The following is a 19,435-nucleotide window of genomic DNA, read 5'->3' as shown; positions in this document are numbered from 1 at the left end:
GTTGGTAGAAATGCTTTAAAGTTAGTTTTGTAATTTTTTACAATTAAAGTTGACTACTGTGTGTGTTTATTGAGCTTTTAGTTGGAAATCTGTCATTTTATACAATAGATGTGAAGATGATTAGGTAAACAAAGCTGAGTAAAACAAATAGAGAAAAGGGAGAAAAATCTGTGATTCAGAAATCCCCTTTAATTCTGAGTGTCGTTGTAGACTTACAAGGGTATTTTTGAAACATATTTTCAAATTTAAAAAATTCTGGAGAGCTTGAAAATCCTAGTATGAACTAATAATCTTGGAATAAAAATGATGTTGCATGTGCTGAATAATATGTAATTGCAAAGGCAAATGAAGCAGTATATATGGAAAGGTTCTATAACTAGTAATTGCAAACAAGAAATAGCTTCCCGATATTTATAGGAAATATTTTAAAGTATTTTAAAACAGTTTTTGATGATGGATCTTTCCTTTCTTGTGTAGAATATTATTATTTTCATTAAATTAGTAGAGATTCATGTTAAGTATATTTTGACAAAACACAAGTTCCATTTATGCTATTCAGTCATATTTTTAAAGATATTTTATCTTTTTCTTTTCAATTGTGACCATTTGTTTAATCCTCATAATAAACATTACGACACATTGTCCATTCATGAAAGTAAAACTGAGTGTAGTGTGCTTTGGAATGATTCAGTGGTTCTCAGACGTGAAGGGCATCAGGATCTCCAGGCCGGACTGTTAGAATATACATTCCTGAACCCTGTGCCCACAGATATTGATTAATAGGTCTAGGGTGGAGGCCCAGGTTTTGTGTTTCTAATAAGACACCAGATAATGCTAACGCTGCCTTTCTGGTGACCACACTTTTGAGAGCCACTGGTTTATATCATCATTATTTATTTTGCCATTTGGGAAAATAAAAGGTATAGTTTTATTTTTGTTTGATTCACTTCCCTAGTTGTTGTGACGTTTTCATTTTGCTTCTAGATTTTTTTCTCTTCATATTCTTCTTTTCTATGTATGAATATTTCTTTCACATATCACATAATTCTTTAAGAACTATAAACCCACATACTTCAACTAAAATACCTGTATAATGTTCCAGAAATATTTTGACAAGAACATGTAGGATATGAACTCTTGTTATTTTGGGAATTCAAAAAATCCGTTAGGCATTTGAACACCTAAAAATCAATTTCTATGTACTAGCCCAGTAAGAATTGAATGAAAACTAAAGCTCTCCAATTTATTGTCTGGTTTCCCCTCCTTGAATTTCTTACAGTATTCACCACCGAGGAAGATCTTTTTTGTCATCATACCCTGAAGACCATTTGGCTGTCAGTGATGATACTAAGCATTGTACAGGGTAAATACTTGCTAGTTTGATTTGATACTGCCCTTTGGGAGGACATCATTCTATATCAGTTTATAATACAATAACTAGCAATGGCAACAAAGTAAACAAAATAAAAGAATTTCTCTATCAATTAAGTGTTTTAATGAGTACAACCTTAAGGACTCCGTATTATCCTTCCTGAAGGGTATCTTGGCTCTTCTTATCCCTTCATGCTTCCATTCAAGATTTACAGTCAGCTTTCAAGTTCCACTAAAATTTTTATAAGATTTTGATTGGAATTGCATTACAACTATGAATCAATTCAGGGGGAAAATTGACATTATCATACTGACTTTTCCAATCTATGAACATGCTATTTCTTTCCAGTTAATTACTTTTAAAATGAAAATAAGTTTTCCTAATTTTTCTGTAGAAGTCTTTCCTTATATTTTTCTGTATAGTTTTTAGATATTTCCAGATATTTAATTTTTTTACAATTTGAGTGGTATCTATTGAAAATTATATTTTCTGTTACATAGATATATACTTGATATTCTAAATATTGTTTCCATTATTAAAATTTATTTGTGATTTGTAATAGTTTCTCCATAAGCCATCATATCATCTGGAAATAAATGGCAGTTATGGTTCTTTCTGTTTCCGGTACTTTTCCCCACTCTGGCCTTTCGGTGCTGGCTAAAATCCTCTAAATTCAGATCGACTAGAAGTGTTGACAGTGGTCATTCTTGCCTTGTTCCTAATCTCAAAAGGAAAGACTTAATATTTTACCATTATGGATGATGTTTGCCAGTTGCATTTTATCAGAAAATACTCTAGTAGATTAAGAAAGTCCTTTCTGTTTTTAGTTTGATGAAAGTTTCTTTTTTTTCTTTAATCAAAAGGGACTTGAACAAAGTCAAGGGCTTTTCCTGCATCTTTTGAGATTACAATATTTTTGAGTTTAACTTCTTAATACGGTAAATTACAATGATTTCTTTATGTTAACCTGACCTTACATTCATGGGATAAACCAAATTTAATCACGATATATTTCCTTTTTTATATATTGCTTGATTTAGTTAACTGATAGTTTATTTAGAATTTTTTCATGTATCTTTTTGAGCAAATTTGGTATAATTTTCTTGTCTTTACTTATTAAGTTGAGAACACAGGATCATACTAGCTATAGCTATACATGAGTTGGAAAGCATTTCATTTTTTTCTGTCCTACAGAAGATTTATATAAGTTATGACATTATGTGGAAAAAGACCAAAAAATTTTGACTACTTATTTAATTTTTCTAATGGTTATCAGTTATATTCAGGATATAGGTTATTGGTAATATTCAGATTTCCAATTTTTTGTCAGTTTTGTGGACTTTTTTTTTTTTTACAAAATTTCTTACTTCATCTTAATTTTCAAATTTACTGACCTGATACTTTCCATAATATCCTCCTATTGTATTTTTAGTAACTGCAGCCTCTTTAATATGATTCCCTTTGTCATTTCTGGTATTAAGTTTTTTAACTATTTTCTTTGTTTTTGATCAATTTCACCAGAAGTCGGTTAATTTTATTAGTCTTCACAAAAAACTAATGTTTGAAACTGTTGATGCAGTTTTAATCTGGATGCCTGTTTTAATCTTTGTTGACTTTAAGATTATTTTTAGTATTTACCTTAATCCCTTTGAATTTATTTTGCTTTTCCTTTTTTGTAAACTTCTTGAGATGTATGCTTAAGTTTCTATTTATTTTTTAAAGCTATATGTTTTTCTTCTAAGTACTGTTTTGGTTGAAGATTTGCGTGTAATGTTTTATAGTATTTCTATGGGTATTTGGGTAAACTTATTTTCTAATTTTGATGGCAATGTTTTCTTTGTTCAGCAGTTATATAACTTTTTGACTAACAAGTAGATTTTGATATCTTATTTATGGTTTCTAGCTTAGTAGTACTATAGTCAGAAAACATGATCTGTGTGATTTAATTATTTTGAAATTTGCTGAAATATTTTTGTAGTCCTAAGTGGTGACTTTTCTTAAATATTCCATGTGTGCTAGAAAAAATATGTCCTATGGAGTGGTTAGGTGCCATAAACGTAGATGCATATTAGAACTGGTTTGTTTGTAGTGTTCTTTATGTCTTTCCTATCTTTACTGAATTATTTTTTATCTATTTCATCAAATACTAAGAGAAATATGTTAAAATTTCAACAGTGATTTTTGGTGTATATTTGTGTGTACAAGTCTTTCCTTTATTTCTCTGTATTTTAAGTTTTTATAACTTTTTTCGGAATTGAGAAACCATTTTTAAGTAAACTCTTTTTTCTAGTAATGACTTTTGCCTTAAATTCTATCTTGTCTGGTGATAATTATACTAGCTATCTTTAAAATAGTATTTGGTTTATTTTCTGGTTGTTTAGTTTTAGCCTTACTGTATGTTTATGTATTAGTTGTGTTGCTTATAAATGCTATTTAACTTCATGTCCTTTAACTTTATTTATCCCTTTCTAACATAGAGTGGCCAGGTATTATCATTTTCGTTACTTCTCTCCTTCCTTTTTCATTTTTACTTCCACAATCACTTTATTATTGTTGTTTATATAATCAATGTTCATTTAGATATATCTACCTATGTATTACTCTCTTTGCCCCTCTTTTATTATTACATCTTAAATTTCCTTTTGAGATCACATGCCTTCTGCCTAAAGTACATCCTTACAAATTTTCACGATACTGCTGGTGAAAAACTCTCTTTTTTCTTTTGGTTTAATGTCTTCATTTCACCCTCATTCTCAAAGATATTTTTGCTAGGTATACAATTCTAGGTTGTCAGTTATTTTCTTTTACCATTTTCCCTTTCTCTGGATTTTGTTGCTGCTGTTTAGAACTCAGCCTGCTTTGAAGTTATTCAACAATTTTTCCCTTCTAGGTGCTTTTTAGGAGTCTTTCTTGCTTTCCTTCCTTCCTTCCTTCCTTCCTTCCTTCCTTCTTTCCTTCCTTCCTTCCTTCCCTTCCTCCCTTTCTCTCTTTCTCTCTTTCTTTCTTTTAGATACAGTTTCACTTTTATAAGTCTTGGTATGGAATTTTAAAAAGTAATTGTACTTGAGATTCATTTGGTTTCTTGAATCTGTGAATCAGTGTTTTTCCTTGGTAGTGGAAAAATTATTTACTATTCTTTAATTACTGCTTCTGTTCAATTATCTCTCTTACTACTATAGCTCTGATGAAACCTAAAATATATCCCTCATTCCATCTTTTCCTGTGTTGCATACTAAATCCCTTCTTCTGACCTGTTTTCCAGTTTACTTACTTCTTTTTTATCTGGATCTATGACGCTATGAAAATAGTAGATTGAAGTTATTTTTAAAAATATTTTTGAGAGTAGTTTTAAGGTTAAAAAATTGAGTGGAAAGTACAGAGATTGTGAGTATGTGTGGGCATAGCCTCCCTTATTATCAAGCCCAGTCACCACTCACCAGAATTGCCCTTTTTTTGTTTCTGTTTTTTAATGGAGGTTGAACCTACATTAATGCATAATAATCACCCAAACTCCAGAGTTTACCTTAGGGTTCACTCTTGATGTTGTACATTCCATGCTTTGGACAAATGTATACTGACATGCATCCATCATGATTACATCATAAAAAGTATTTTCACTATGCCCAAATCTTCTGTGTTCTGCCTATTGTCACTCTTCTCTCTCCTTACCACAGGCAACCACTGATCATTTTTTGTGTCTCCATAGTTTTGCCTTTTCCAAGATCTTATGGTTGGAATCATACAGTATGTAACCTTTGCAAATTGGCCTTTTTTTCACTTATTAATATGTACTTAAGTTTTCTTCATATCTTTTCATGGCCTGATAGCTCATTTCTTTTTAGTGCTAAGTGAAATTCCATTTAGTGACCTAAAAATCACACCCATATGGTAAGAGTAGGGTGAGTTTTATAAGAAACTGCCAAATTATCTTCCAAAGTGGCTGTACCATTTTGCATTCCCAACACGAATGCATAAAAGCTCCTGTTGCTCCACATCCTCACCAACATTTCTACTCTAATAGGTGTGTATATCTCTTGAGATTTTAATTTTAATATTTTTCATTTGAAAACATTAGTTTAGTTTTGTTTTCAATTCTATTGGGGCAGTTCTTAGAGTTTTGTTCTCTGAATCTGTCTTCACATTTGTTCCTATATGAAACTAATTTTTAAACCCTAGTATAAGGAGCACCTGGGTGGCTCAGTCAGTTGAGGTTCTCATGGTTCATGAGTTCGAGCCCTGCATTGGGCTCTGTGCTTACAGTTTAGAACCAGGAGTCTGCTGCAGACTCTATGTGTCCCTCTCCACCTCCTTCACTCATGCTCTGTCTCTCAAAAATAAATAAACATTAAAAAATAAATCCTAGTATAAAAGCTGTGTTATAAGAGGTATCTAGTGACTCTATTGTCTGAAGTCTTTGGAATCTGTATCTGCTATCTATTTTTCTTGCTCATGCTCGCTCTTTTCTATTGTGTTTATTTATTTATATGTACCCTTGTAATATAGGAAATTTCGTATGAGAAAATTCTTTGAAGTCTAGAATGTAACTTTCTTCTTCCAAAAATAATTTGTTTCTGACTCCTGCATAGAATTGCTATAAGTCTGAGACCACCTTAAACTGCACACAGCGCTTACATTTCCCTGGACTATCCAGGGGATATAACAACTTCTTAACGATCCCCCTCCTCCTAACCCCTTCACTCATCTTTCTAACACTATTTACTGCTCTCTGCTCTGCTCACAAAAAGTCATCCCTCTCTACTACAGACTGTGGTGACAGGGTTACTTCTGGTTCACCATTATTCTGAAGACAGAAAGCTTTTGGGTCCTAATTTAAGGAGTAGAAGGTCTCCTATGAGACTCCTTACCTTCGGCAGGCCTTGGGCCTTAACTTCCATCGTATGTTGGATACGTTGAGACAGGGCAAATTTTTAGAAGTAGCTAGTGTAAGTTTGTGCCATTGTATATTGAGAGCCCCAACGTGGTTTCCCCATGTCTGCTAGGACCTTTAAAATCAAGAATATAATTGCATTTATGATAGACTCAAAGTCAGTGATAAAGGAGAGTAAAGGCATGTAATGAATGTATATTCTATATACTAACTCCTAGTAATTTGTCTTTTTAAATGTTACTTGCAATTGTTGACTTTAGCAGTTTACTTCGCCAACAGTCACTTTTTGTGTAAATACATTCTGCTTCATATTCTTATATGTTAATTGACTTCTTATCAATTCAATTCATGAGCTTCTCATTTCAAATAAACTACAATGAAAAACAAGAAACAGCTTATTAGTGTCAATCTGTTTTCTTCCTTTCATAGACATAAGAAAAGAGATCTTGCTTGTGGGTAAATGAATTTTTGACAATAAAACATTATTTCAATTCTGAAAATTATATATTGTTTAAAACAATATTTTACTTTTTTAACTTTGGAGAGTCCTGCTCTGTGTTTGAAGCCTAGAAACAAGTGATTAATTGTGTTTCTAAGTATGAGGAATAGAATCGAAAATGTTGATTTCTAATTTTATGTATATTGAATTCAACTGCAAAGAAGAGGCTTGATGTTACAAATTTGCACAGAGGCTTTGGTGTCAGACTGCCTGAGTTTAGAGTTGTGCCTCGGTAGCTTCATAACTGAGTGACTTTGGACTAATTATTAACATATCTTTGCCAAAATTTCCTCATCTATAAAATGGGTGACAACCATAGTACCAACTTACTAAAACTGTGAGGATTAAATAAGAAGAGCAAATATAAACCATTAGTAACAGTGCTTTATATATATATTTTATATATAACACAGTATATTATAAACGTTAACTATTTATGCATGCAAGATATATATAGGTGTTAAAAATATTGAAAAGTGATAGCAGAACTGGTCTACATGGAAACTTGTTCCAGATTCTTCTTCACTATTTATCTTCTTTTTTAAAAATTTTTAATGTTTATTTTTGAGAGACAGAGAGAGAGCACAAGCAGGGTAGGGGCAGAGAGAGAGGGAGACAGAATCTGAAGCAGGCTCCAGGCTCTGAGCTGTCAGCACAGAGCCAGACCCAGGCTTAAAATCACAGACCACGAAATCATTACCTGAGCCGAAGTAGGACGTCTACCTAACTGAGCCACCCAGGCGCCCCTATTTATCTTCTTCCTAAAGGGACAAGAACAGTGTAGTAGAATTGGCAAATTTTAGGTTGTCCCTATCTCTCCCATGGGGTTACAGTAAGCTGTAACTTGCTGAAGGTATGCCTCTTCAAAGTCACATTTAGTTCCATCTGACTTCTTGAGCTAGAGTGAGCCTTTGCCCATGAACTCCTACATCAGGTGAGAGCCAGGAAGGCCCTGAATCTTAGTGAATCTTTATGCAGTAGGCTGCCTCCATATACAATGATAGATAAAGTTTCCTGAAAAAAAAGTTTAAACATACAGCCACGTGGAAAATTATTGGTTAACTATAAGAGAATGGTTTCTCATTTTCCTTAGTTTATCTAATAGGAATTAAGCATATTTGACTACATATAATAAATCTTTGGACTGTTTCAATGCTTAATGCTTATAACTATAATATTAAGTCTCCATTTTCTGTATATTTTATAGCAATGAATGTGACTGGGAAATATGATCTTTCCATCTTGAGACTCTATGATAGTAGATTATTTCCCTCAGAAAGACATCACTGAAACTTTTTGAACAAGGAAAAATATGTCTTATTTATAAATACTTCCAGGGAAGGAAATTCCACAGACCATTTTGATGATTTGTTCTTTCTAAAAATATAACTCATTTAGGAAATTCTATTCTATCTCACTTAAGTCTCCTCTCCTAAAGTTTAATCTCATTCTTGCTTATTCATTCCTCAATAAAGATGGAGAGCAGCTGATTTCATCCTCTTCATATACTTGAGAACTATTATTAAAAAATTCCTTTCTTAAATGTCATTTTTTTAAGGCCTACATTAGAGTTTCTATTTTTATAGACTTTGATCATTTTTACTTTTGTCTACATCTCTCTTAAATTTCTAAACCTAAATAATTGGTGCTCATGCAGGTCTGACTAGTATAACTATTACACTGGCTATGTCTCCTCACATTCCTAATGCTTACCTACTATTTATACATCCCAGTATCACACTTGCTTTTTTAAGAACAGTAAAAGCATTTCAATGGAGGTGATACATTATCTCTGGCCATATATTTATGTCACAGGTAAATTAAGGCCATTTGAAAATAAACACCTCCCTTCACACACACAAAAAGACCATATCTAGATTGTAAATTTTTTCTAATTTAGAAAAATTAAAAGAAGTTCTTTAACAGTTGTTTAAAAACAGCACTATGTTCCAGAGCTGCTTGGAGTTAATTATCGTTTATTACACACTGAATGGAAAAAAAAATCAGAGGTTGCAAAATAAAAAGAAAGAAGAGATTTTTAGTATTAATTGAATTATACATATTTTTATATGCCTCTAAATATATATGCCAATGCGTCTAAAATAAATAAATATGTCTTGGGTTGAATTGCTAGATTTCACCAGTGATAGACTTCTAATTTTTCTATTTTAAATGTGGATTGTAAGCACTTAGTATTTGTGTTTGAAGTCTGCATCTTAGTATTTGTGTTAGTATAGTTAAATAAAATTGAGATAATTATGTTATAAAACTAGAATTGAAATTGGCAAGATAAGTCAATGAAATTTAATATTTTCTTGATTATTGTATTAGCTCTCAGATTATTTCTTGAATTTATGATTAATTCAAAGAGTACATGGCACAGATTGTTTTCTTATTTTAACTCTGTTTGCATGGTAGCTTTATGATGTTGCTTTGTCAAGTGACAGAATTTTACTTGCTTCTTTAACTTGTGTTTTTGTGTCTTTAAAGAGCTTTTACTACTTAAAAAAACATTGCAATCAGAGAAGATTTTCATTAAATTCTTCTTTCCATAGTTACTCTCTTGTTTTGCTGATGAAATCTTTGTTTACTTTACTTTGGGAGGTTTAGATTATGATCAGCCATTTATAGCATATTCATAATTTACTTATGACTCAACTATGACCCAAATAAGACCAAATTTATGACGAAAGTAAGACAAAAAAATTAGTGAAACTTAACACTTGAAAGGTTTGGATGTGCTCAGATTATTATCTTTTCTCTATAACTAAGTTACAAATCACCGAGATGTAACTTATGTGCAAGCACTGTATGGGATTTCATGAATATTTAGTGCTTTGTTTCTATTTCTAAGTCTGTGAAGTTTCATAAATCAGCACTGTTTTTGCTTGGTTGCTACATAGCTGTGATTTTTGTGCTGTCTCTTCTGTATTGTAAAGGCTGAGTTTCATACAATTTGCATATGAAAATAATTTCTGGTAGGTAAGAAACATATTAAGTAGGCTCAATATTAAGCATTATAATATAAATATAATGGAAGCAGGAAATACACATTTAAATTTCACCTTAAACTTGCAATTCCTGCATGTTGTTTATAGGTTAGTAAATAGTGAGATCTTGAGAACCTATTTCCAGTTTCATGAACTGAAATCCAAACTATTACCAAGAATTTTCTGTCTGAAAGCTACACTGGCAATGTTCCCTCAGACTTTATAAGTGTAAATATAGGCCCTTGGCTATTTATTGGGGTTTGTGTGTTCTAAACCAGTGATTTCCAATATGGCCAATCATCAGTATCATCTGAGTGGTTTTCTGAATATTCAGATTTCCAGACTCAACCTCAGGAATTATTATTATTATTTTTTACACGGTAGCATTAAAGCAGTGATTCTCAGCCTTGGCTATACCTTAGAATCCCCTGGGGAGCTTAAAAAAAACCAAAAAACCTGATATCTCAGCTCCTTCCCCAAAGATCCTGCTGTAATTGGTTATGGTTTTGGGTCATCTCAGTCTAACCTGAACCCCAAGAGACTTTCAGGCTAATGTCACTTTTGAGAATCACTGCTCTAAACAAGAGCTTTCTTTCTTTCTTTCTTTCTTTCTTTCTTTCTTTCTTTCTTTCTTTCTNTATACATCCCAGTATCACACTTGCTTTTTTAAGAACAGTAAAAGCATTTCAATGGAGGTGATACATTATCTCTGGCCATATATTTATGTCACAGGTAAATTAAGGCCATTTGAAAATAAACACCTCCCTTCACACACACAAAAAGACCATATCTAGATTGTAAATTTTTTCTAATTTAGAAAAATTAAAAGAAGTTCTTTAACAGTTGTTTAAAAACAGCACTATGTTCCAGAGCTGCTTGGAGTTAATTATCGTTTATTACACACTGAATGGAAAAAAAAATCAGAGGTTGCAAAATAAAAAGAAAGAAGAGATTTTTAGTATTAATTGAATTATACATATTTTTATATGCCTCTAAATATATATGCCAATGCGTCTAAAATAAATAAATATGTCTTGGGTTGAATTGCTAGATTTCACCAGTGATAGACTTCTAATTTTTCTATTTTAAATGTGGATTGTAAGCACTTAGTATTTGTGTTTGAAGTCTGCATCTTAGTATTTGTGTTAGTATAGTTAAATAAAATTGAGATAATTATGTTATAAAACTAGAATTGAAATTGGCAAGATAAGTCAATGAAATTTAATATTTTCTTGATTATTGTATTAGCTCTCAGATTATTTCTTGAATTTATGATTAATTCAAAGAGTACATGGCACAGATTGTTTTCTTATTTTAACTCTGTTTGCATGGTAGCTTTATGATGTTGCTTTGTCAAGTGACAGAATTTTACTTGCTTCTTTAACTTGTGTTTTTGTGTCTTTAAAGAGCTTTTACTACTTAAAAAAACATTGCAATCAGAGAAGATTTTCATTAAATTCTTCTTTCCATAGTTACTCTCTTGTTTTGCTGATGAAATCTTTGTTTACTTTACTTTGGGAGGTTTAGATTATGATCAGCCATTTATAGCATATTCATAATTTACTTATGACTCAACTATGACCCAAATAAGACCAAATTTATGACGAAAGTAAGACAAAAAAATTAGTGAAACTTAACACTTGAAAGGTTTGGATGTGCTCAGATTATTATCTTTTCTCTATAACTAAGTTACAAATCACCGAGATGTAACTTATGTGCAAGCACTGTATGGGATTTCATGAATATTTAGTGCTTTGTTTCTATTTCTAAGTCTGTGAAGTTTCATAAATCAGCACTGTTTTTGCTTGGTTGCTACATAGCTGTGATTTTTGTGCTGTCTCTTCTGTATTGTAAAGGCTGAGTTTCATACAATTTGCATATGAAAATAATTTCTGGTAGGTAAGAAACATATTAAGTAGGCTCAATATTAAGCATTATAATATAAATATAATGGAAGCAGGAAATACACATTTAAATTTCACCTTAAACTTGCAATTCCTGCATGTTGTTTATAGGTTAGTAAATAGTGAGATCTTGAGAACCTATTTCCAGTTTCATGAACTGAAATCCAAACTATTACCAAGAATTTTCTGTCTGAAAGCTACACTGGCAATGTTCCCTCAGACTTTATAAGTGTAAATATAGGCCCTTGGCTATTTATTGGGGTTTGTGTGTTCTAAACCAGTGATTTCCAATATGGCCAATCATCAGTATCATCTGAGTGGTTTTCTGAATATTCAGATTTCCAGACTCAACCTCAGGAATTATTATTATTATTTTTTACACGGTAGCATTAAAGCAGTGATTCTCAGCCTTGGCTATACCTTAGAATCCCCTGGGGAGCTTAAAAAAAACCAAAAAACCTGATATCTCAGCTCCTTCCCCAAAGATCCTGCTGTAATTGGTTATGGTTTTGGGTCATCTCAGTCTAACCTGAACCCCAAGAGACTTTCAGGCTAATGTCACTTTTGAGAATCACTGCTCTAAACAAGAGCTTTCTTTCTTTCTTTCTTTCTTTCTTTCTTTCTTTCTTTCTTTCTTTCTTTCTTTCTTTCTTTCTTTCTTTCTTTCTTTCCTATTTGTGGAGAGAGAGAGAGAGAGAGAGGGAGAGCACAGTGTAAACAGGAGAGGAACAAAGGGAGAGGGAAAGAGAGAATCTTGAGTAGACTCCATACCTAGCATGGAGCCTTATGTGGGGCTGGCTCTCAAGACCCAGAGATCATGACCTGAGCAGAAATCAAGAGTGAGACACTTAACTGACTGAGCCACCCAGGCATCCCTAAACAAGGCATTTCTTAATTAGAAGTATGATATTCAGAGTTTCTTATACTGAATATTGATTTGGTTTACAACTTCACTGTTTCATTACCATCTTCATATATTTCTCCTTTTTTGTTTATAAAGTCATAATGATAACCAGTGGGAGAATCAGAAGCTGATACTTCGAACTAAGTTCTAGCATGGAGAATGTCTGAGCCTGCTTACCTTGGCAGGAGCAATATTTGATTCCTTTGAGAAGTACTCTAGAAGCTGGATTGCCTTCTTCCCACCAGATGGAGAGCCTATAGAAAAGAAGATTAGGGATGGTAGATATATTGATTTTGCTGTGTCCAGGACAACCAGGAGACCTACTTTAGCTTGAGCTGTCTCCTTGAGCCTTGGTAACAATACTTAACATTTACTGAGTATATATGCTATATATTATATGCTAAATACCTAGAATCCTTGCTGTAGTCCCACTTCCATTTTACAGGAAAGGAAATCGCAGGGATAAGGAAGTTAAATAACTTTCTCAGAGTCATAGTTATTATGCTGTGAAATCTGGATTTGAACCCAGACAGTCTGACTCCACAGCTCTTTTGATTGCCTATGATGCCACCTTGACTGACTAGCTAGACCACAGTATGATATAATAGATACAGGTTTATAAGGATAGATAAGCAGATTGAAGTCTAATCTCATATAAGCAATGTAACATGTATAACTTACTTTACTTCTCTCCCCTTTAATTATCCCTTATGTAAAATGGGTAATAATAACATCTTTTTTTTTTCAAATAGTTTATTGTCAAGTTGGTTTCCATATAACACCCAGTGCTCATCCCCACAAGTGCCCCCCTCCGTGCCCACTCCCCCCATCCATCAGTCCTCAGTTTTTGTCAGCATTCAAGAGTCTCTCATGGTTTGCCTCTCTCCCTTTCCCAACCATTTCCCCCCTTCTTCTCCCCCATAGTCCTCCGTTAAGTTTCTCCTAATCCTCCTATATGTGCAAACATATGATATTTGTCCTTCTCTGCCTGACTTATTTCGCTCAGCATAACACCCTCAAGGTCCATCCATGTTGCTACACGTGGCCAGATTTCATTCTTTCTCAGTACCATGTAGTATTCCATCGTATAGATAAACCACATCTTCTTGATCCATTCGTCCGTTGATGGACACTTAGGCTCTTTCCATATTTTGGCTATTGTTGAGAGTGCTGCTATGAACATTGGGGCCCATGTGCTCCTATGCCTCAGCACTCCTGTATCCCTTGGGTAAATTCCTAGCAGTGCTATTGCTGGGTCATAGGGGAATTCTATTGTTAATTTTTTGAGGAACCTCCACACTGTTTTCCAGAGGGGCTGTACCCGTTTACATTCCCACCAACAATGTAGGAGGGTGCCCATTTCTCCACATCCTCACCAGCATCTCACGAATAATAACATCTTCTTCACAGGATTATTATGAGGCCAGTTTAGTAACTGGATTACAGAATTACTCAGGAAATAACTTCTGTTTTAATCAATCGGCACAGTGTATGAGTTCAAAAACATAGAAATGTGGCATTTGGACTCATTACTATTCTTATGAGTAGGCTAGATGGTAGTTTAAGAGTGTATATAAATTAGTTGAGGTTTATTCTAACACTGAAATTCTCTAATTTTTTATTAATTGCATTATTCTCCCAAATCCATTGTCTTTACTTGGCAAAATTCTTCTGGTCCTATCATTATGGTTAATCATTTAATTTGTTAAATAAAACATTTTTTTTCATTGATTTGCCTCAGAAAAGCACAACTTCATTCCTATGAAATATACTCCTTTGAGGACTGAGTAGAAGACTCTTCCTGAGGAATTAATATGATGACTCACCTGAAAGTCCCATAACATGATGCTTCGTAATATTACTGCCGTGGGAATGAAATAATCCTCCTGGTCTTGCTTTTTAAGTACTGAGCAATTTCAGGCATGCTCACTTAACTTCATGAGTCTTTGGTTGTCGTACGTGTAAAATTTACAAGCTCTATTATTTGATAGTGATGGTTTCTCTCATTCTAATATTATCTGATTCTGGATATTACAAAATAGCAACAAAGATATATTTATATACGGAAACTGTATATATAATGAGATCTGCAGTTCTCACCCACCAGTTCATCGTTTTAGTTCCAACAGTTTCTTCCTTATTCCAAGCTCATCTGTCAAAACGAAGAAGTAGGAATCTGTGATTTCCAACTTTTTATGATTTTATTAATCTTTCTTCCATTATCAGCCATTTGCCAAAAATGCAACAGCCCCAGTAGACATCCTTTCCTTGGTTCGAGTTCCAACAACTTCTGGAAAATTATTTTATCTTGTTATCATTTATTCTTCACTTGATTATAGTGTTTCTCAAATATTGATTCGTGGATATATATTTCATTATCAGACAATGAAACTCTTTTCCTAGTTCCAAGGCACACACATACATATAAAAGTTGCATTAGTAGATAGAGGATTTTCCCCCAAAAATATTTTTAAACTTCTGATACCTGGTACCATTTATTTGTTTTAGAACAAAATATGACAGTTTCCTATTTATAGTATATAAAGTATATATATATATATATAGAGAGNATTCATTATAAACCAATTCTTTTGTAAAAGACAATAAAAACAAATTACTAGAAAAAATATTTTTAAAAGCCTTAAAAATATAATTTTAAAAATTATTTGTTTAAAGAGATATAAACTTTTTTAAAAAATTTTTTTAAATGTTTTATTTATTTCTAGGATAGAGAGAGAGAGAGAGACAGCGTGAGCAGGGGAGGGTCAGAGAGACAGGGAGTCACAGACTGAAACAGGCTCCAGGCTCTGAGCTGGCTGTCAGCACAGAGCCTGACGCAGGGCTCGAACCCACGTACCGCAAGATCATGACCTAAGCGAAAGTCAGACGCTTAACCGACTAAGCCACCCAGGCGCCCCTCAAGAGATATAAACTTATTCTATCAAACTGCTCCAAAATAATTTCTTCCACATTTTTTCTCAATGTCTTTATATTTCACAAACCAATAGCAAAAGGTTAATAGAATTTTATTAATCTGTGGATAATTGTGTTGCACTTGTCTTGAAAAGGAAATTTGACTTTTTATCATTTTTGTAAGTTTGTAATTTTTTTCTTTAAGGTTTATTTATTTTCACAGAGAGAGAGAGTGCACGTGGGAGAGCGCATGAGTGGGGGAGGGGCAGAGAGGAAGAGAAAGAATCTCAAGCAGGCTGTGTGCTGTCACAGTAGAGCCCAGTGGGGGGCTTGATCTCATGAACCTCAAGATCATGACCTGAGTGGAAATCAAGAATCAAAAGCTTAATCCACTGAGCCACCCAGGCACCCCATAAGTTTGAAATTTTCAAGAAAAAATAAGTATATTACAACATGGACAATGCTACGATTTTTAAAAATTTCTTTAATGTTTATTTATTTTTGAAATACAGAGACAGAGTGCAAGCATGGGAGGAGCAGAGAGAGAGGGAGACACAGAATCTGAAGCAGGTTCCAGGCTCTGAACTGTCAGCACAGAGGCTGTTGAGGGGTTCAAACTCACAAGCCATGAGTTCATGACCTGAGCCGGAGTCCAATGTTTAACTGACTGAGTCACCCAGGTGCCCCTGTGATCTTGTAGTAAAAATATTCACCTTTTCATTTGCAGGAAATATTTCTCCTTATAATTTTGCTTAAGAGTGACATGTAAGGTGTAGATTTTGAACTTAATCACTTTGCTTCTCTCTTCCCTATTCGCCTTTCTTAACTTGTAATATTTCTTTAAAAGGCTAGGTCGGCTAGATCATAAATCTCCACATTCAATGACTGGATCCGTCAGGTTCTTTCCATGGTTAAAATGTAAGTTTATATTAAGCCTCACCTATGTTTAACTTTAGTAGAAGCAAGTTGTTGAGATCTGTCCCTGATAATGGCTTTTAATGACCAGGAGAAGGAGAAAGTCTGGGGAAGACTGAGTGACCTGGGCATGGAGAGGGGTTACTACCAAAGGGACCATGTTTGTTTAGGCCATATGCCTAAAAATCAGCACCAGAGATTTACCCACAGTAAATTTCTAATGCCATAGTCATTGTCTGAATGGAAAAGAATCCAAAATGTTGATGATGAAGGAAATTCGTGTAAGATGATGCATTGTATTTATATTAAGAACGAATGTTTCTCAAAATAGTAATTCTACTGGAAACTTCAAATAGCAATTTAGAAATATATATACATTATGTATCTTTGAAAGGTAGTTGCTAGGTGAGTAGATTTTCCAGTCCCCAATGAAGGATTCATTTCACAATCAGCTTAAGCCTGTATTCTTGAAACTTGAAACCTTACTCATCTGGGCAGAGAAAAGGATTGTAACTACTAAGAGGAAATACAAAGATCTTTCACAGCATCCTGATTTTACTTCTAAATCTTATCCTTCATGGACATTTAAAAAAAATCTTATTTATCTGCCAGGGAATTTTCTGCATTACTACACAATCAAGTTAACTATTATAATGCAAAAATCTCCCTTAGAAGGACCCTTGAGAAATATTTCTCTCTGGCAGTATATTAAGAATATTGTGTTTCCCTTGAGCTACTCATTTATTTTTATTTTTTCTTAGCTCTGTCACTTATTCGATAATTAAATAATTTAATTAAAGTTCATGGGCCTCAATCTTTCTCCTTTCAAAGGTGGGGATGAATATTTGACCCACTTTATAGGCTGTGCTATAGATTAAATGAATTAATATGAATTAAATAAATTAATATATCATAAGTGTTTAGAACAATGGTTGGAACATAAGTACTTAATAAGTATAAGCCATTGTTGCTTTGTTATCATTCAATTGGTTGGTGATTTTTATAACTATTCATATTTTGTTTTCTGCTTTTTCTTCTAGAAACATTAGGGTCAAATTTGCTTTTTCTAGTAACTGTTCACTATTCTTTTAGTCCCCTTATTCTCAATTCTTTATCAGTTTATTCTTTTATTTATTTTTTTCATTTTCATTTATTTGAGAGAGAGGGAGAGTGAGCAGGGGAGAGCGGGCATCTTAAGAAGGATTCATGCTCTACAAAGAGCGTGATGCAGGCCTTGATCCCACAAACCTGGGATCATGACCTGAGCTGAAATCCAGAGTCTACCACCCAGGCGCCTCTTTATCAGTTTATTCTCTATCCTGCTACTTTGCAGGCACATCTGCAGGCTGCCTCAAATCTTTTTTTGGAATAAAGTGGTGTATCAATCAGTCCATCCATCAGTCTCCTAAAAACTGGATGATGAGTCCATGTGTGGACTAGAATTATCTAAAGGACATTTAAATACTCAGATTGGCTTAAATCTGTCATTGAAAGGGGGATGGAATTATTATATTTGACTTAAAAAATGATTACAGCCTTGTCTCCGAAGTCAGTCCTATTACAGCAAGAGGGAGTGCTGAGATGGAGAATGAACAATCAACCTCAATATCAATTACAATAGCGTGTCCTCTTCCTTGGCTCTGTATCCTCAGTGCCTTACACAGTTTCTGATACAATACTCAATAAATGAACAAATCATTTTTGCTTGTGTACCACATTTTCCATTTGGCAACTTGAGCAAAGGAACCTCAGTTATAACCACACAATTCCATTAAATGAAACCTTTATTTTCTGGAAACAAGAACTTCCCATCAAGCAAAACTCTAGGATGGTTTTTATGATTTATTACCTACCTAATTCACTTTGTATCACTCTTACACATACACTCTGTGCTCTAACATTATCAGATCCCAGAAGGTCTCTGAAACCAACATGGTTTTTCATTCAGACTTGTATTTGAACATGACATGCTGACTCTTTTATCTAGTAAAGCACTTGTATTTTAAATCCAGACTTAGATCTCCACCTCTCTGTGGGGAGATTTTTTTGGCTAACACACTCTATTAGGCAGAACCAGACATTCCAGCATTTATGGCTCTCCATGCTGGGTGTATATCCTCATTGTAATCCTCTAAATGTTGTATTTTCTTAACTTGCTGTCCAGACAATGTGTGATGGAGAAAGAGCACAGGTTTGCAATCAGGTAAAACTAGGTTGGGTTCTTTCTAGCCCTATTTTTTAATTTTGCTGAGAGTCAGGCTATTTGTTTTGAAATGAGGATAGTAAAGTCTACCTCATGAAGTTGTTGTGAAGTTTAAAGTAGGTAATATATGTAAAGGTCAAGCACATAATTGGTGCTCAGTAGTTAAATAATAGAGTAGGTACTTAATAACTAAAATATATTAACATTATTGGAGGATTCTTGAAAAAGTGAAGATCGTGTATCAGATTTATGATGATAGGCTAAAAATCAATATGAACTTCTATTTGAGGCATTAGAGTTCTTAGAATTAAATGTCTTTTAGGGTAATAGATATGAAAAGGGTGAACCATGATTTCAGCTTCCTCCTAAATAGCACCTAGCATAGATCATGTGTTAATAGATACTCACTAAAGATTTTGATGAATGACCCGCAAGAAATTTGCCTCCTTTTCTCACATCTCCTTGAAGTTCTATCAGAGTCAAATTTAAGAATGATAAGTATGGTATTAGAGCAGTAGTGTCCCTAAACCTCACCATCAGCATTGGTTTCCAGATGAGGCTATTCTTGAAAGACTTAATTTAAGCTTTTCTACTTAGCATTTAATGTGACTTATTTTGTACAATGACAAAGCTGCAGGTGTTAACAAAATCTAAGAGTTTAAAAATGTGCTTGTGGTATATTTAAAGTGACCAAAATAACTTTTTTTAAGATTCAAAAATAAACTGTTGACATAAATCACAGAAATATCACTGCTTAAAAAATAAGATTTGTCGCATTTTGTCTTTTTCACTCAGAATTAAAGGTTCTCTATAATCTAGCCCTAGTTTACCTTCCCAACACTGCCAG

At 33.5% G+C, this 19,435-nt stretch overlaps 1 long non-coding RNA gene across 3 annotated transcripts in view; it reads left to right on the top strand.

Annotated features, from left to right (window-relative positions):
• LOC144226298 (uncharacterized) overlaps positions 1–19,435 on the top strand; it is a 102,342-nt gene that overhangs the window by 63,241 nt on the left and 19,666 nt on the right. For 2 of the 3 annotated variants that reach the window (XR_013333596.1, XR_013333592.1), the window contains exons 3-4: positions 1,280–1,363; positions 16,318–16,388. This is a non-coding gene — a long non-coding RNA (uncharacterized LOC144226298). The remainder of the gene's footprint in view (positions 1–1,279; positions 1,364–16,317; positions 16,389–19,435) is intronic. The other variant, XR_013333593.1, reaches the window with a different exon arrangement.

The sequence above is a fragment of the Crocuta crocuta genome, unplaced genomic scaffold (genome assembly GCF_008692635.1).
Source record: "Crocuta crocuta isolate KB4526 unplaced genomic scaffold, BGI_CrCroc_1.0 scaffold62, whole genome shotgun sequence".
NCBI classification, from domain to species: domain Eukaryota; kingdom Metazoa; phylum Chordata; class Mammalia; order Carnivora; family Hyaenidae; genus Crocuta; species Crocuta crocuta.
Note: the sequence above shows the minus strand (reverse complement) of the source record. Positions and strands in the feature narration are given on the sequence as shown.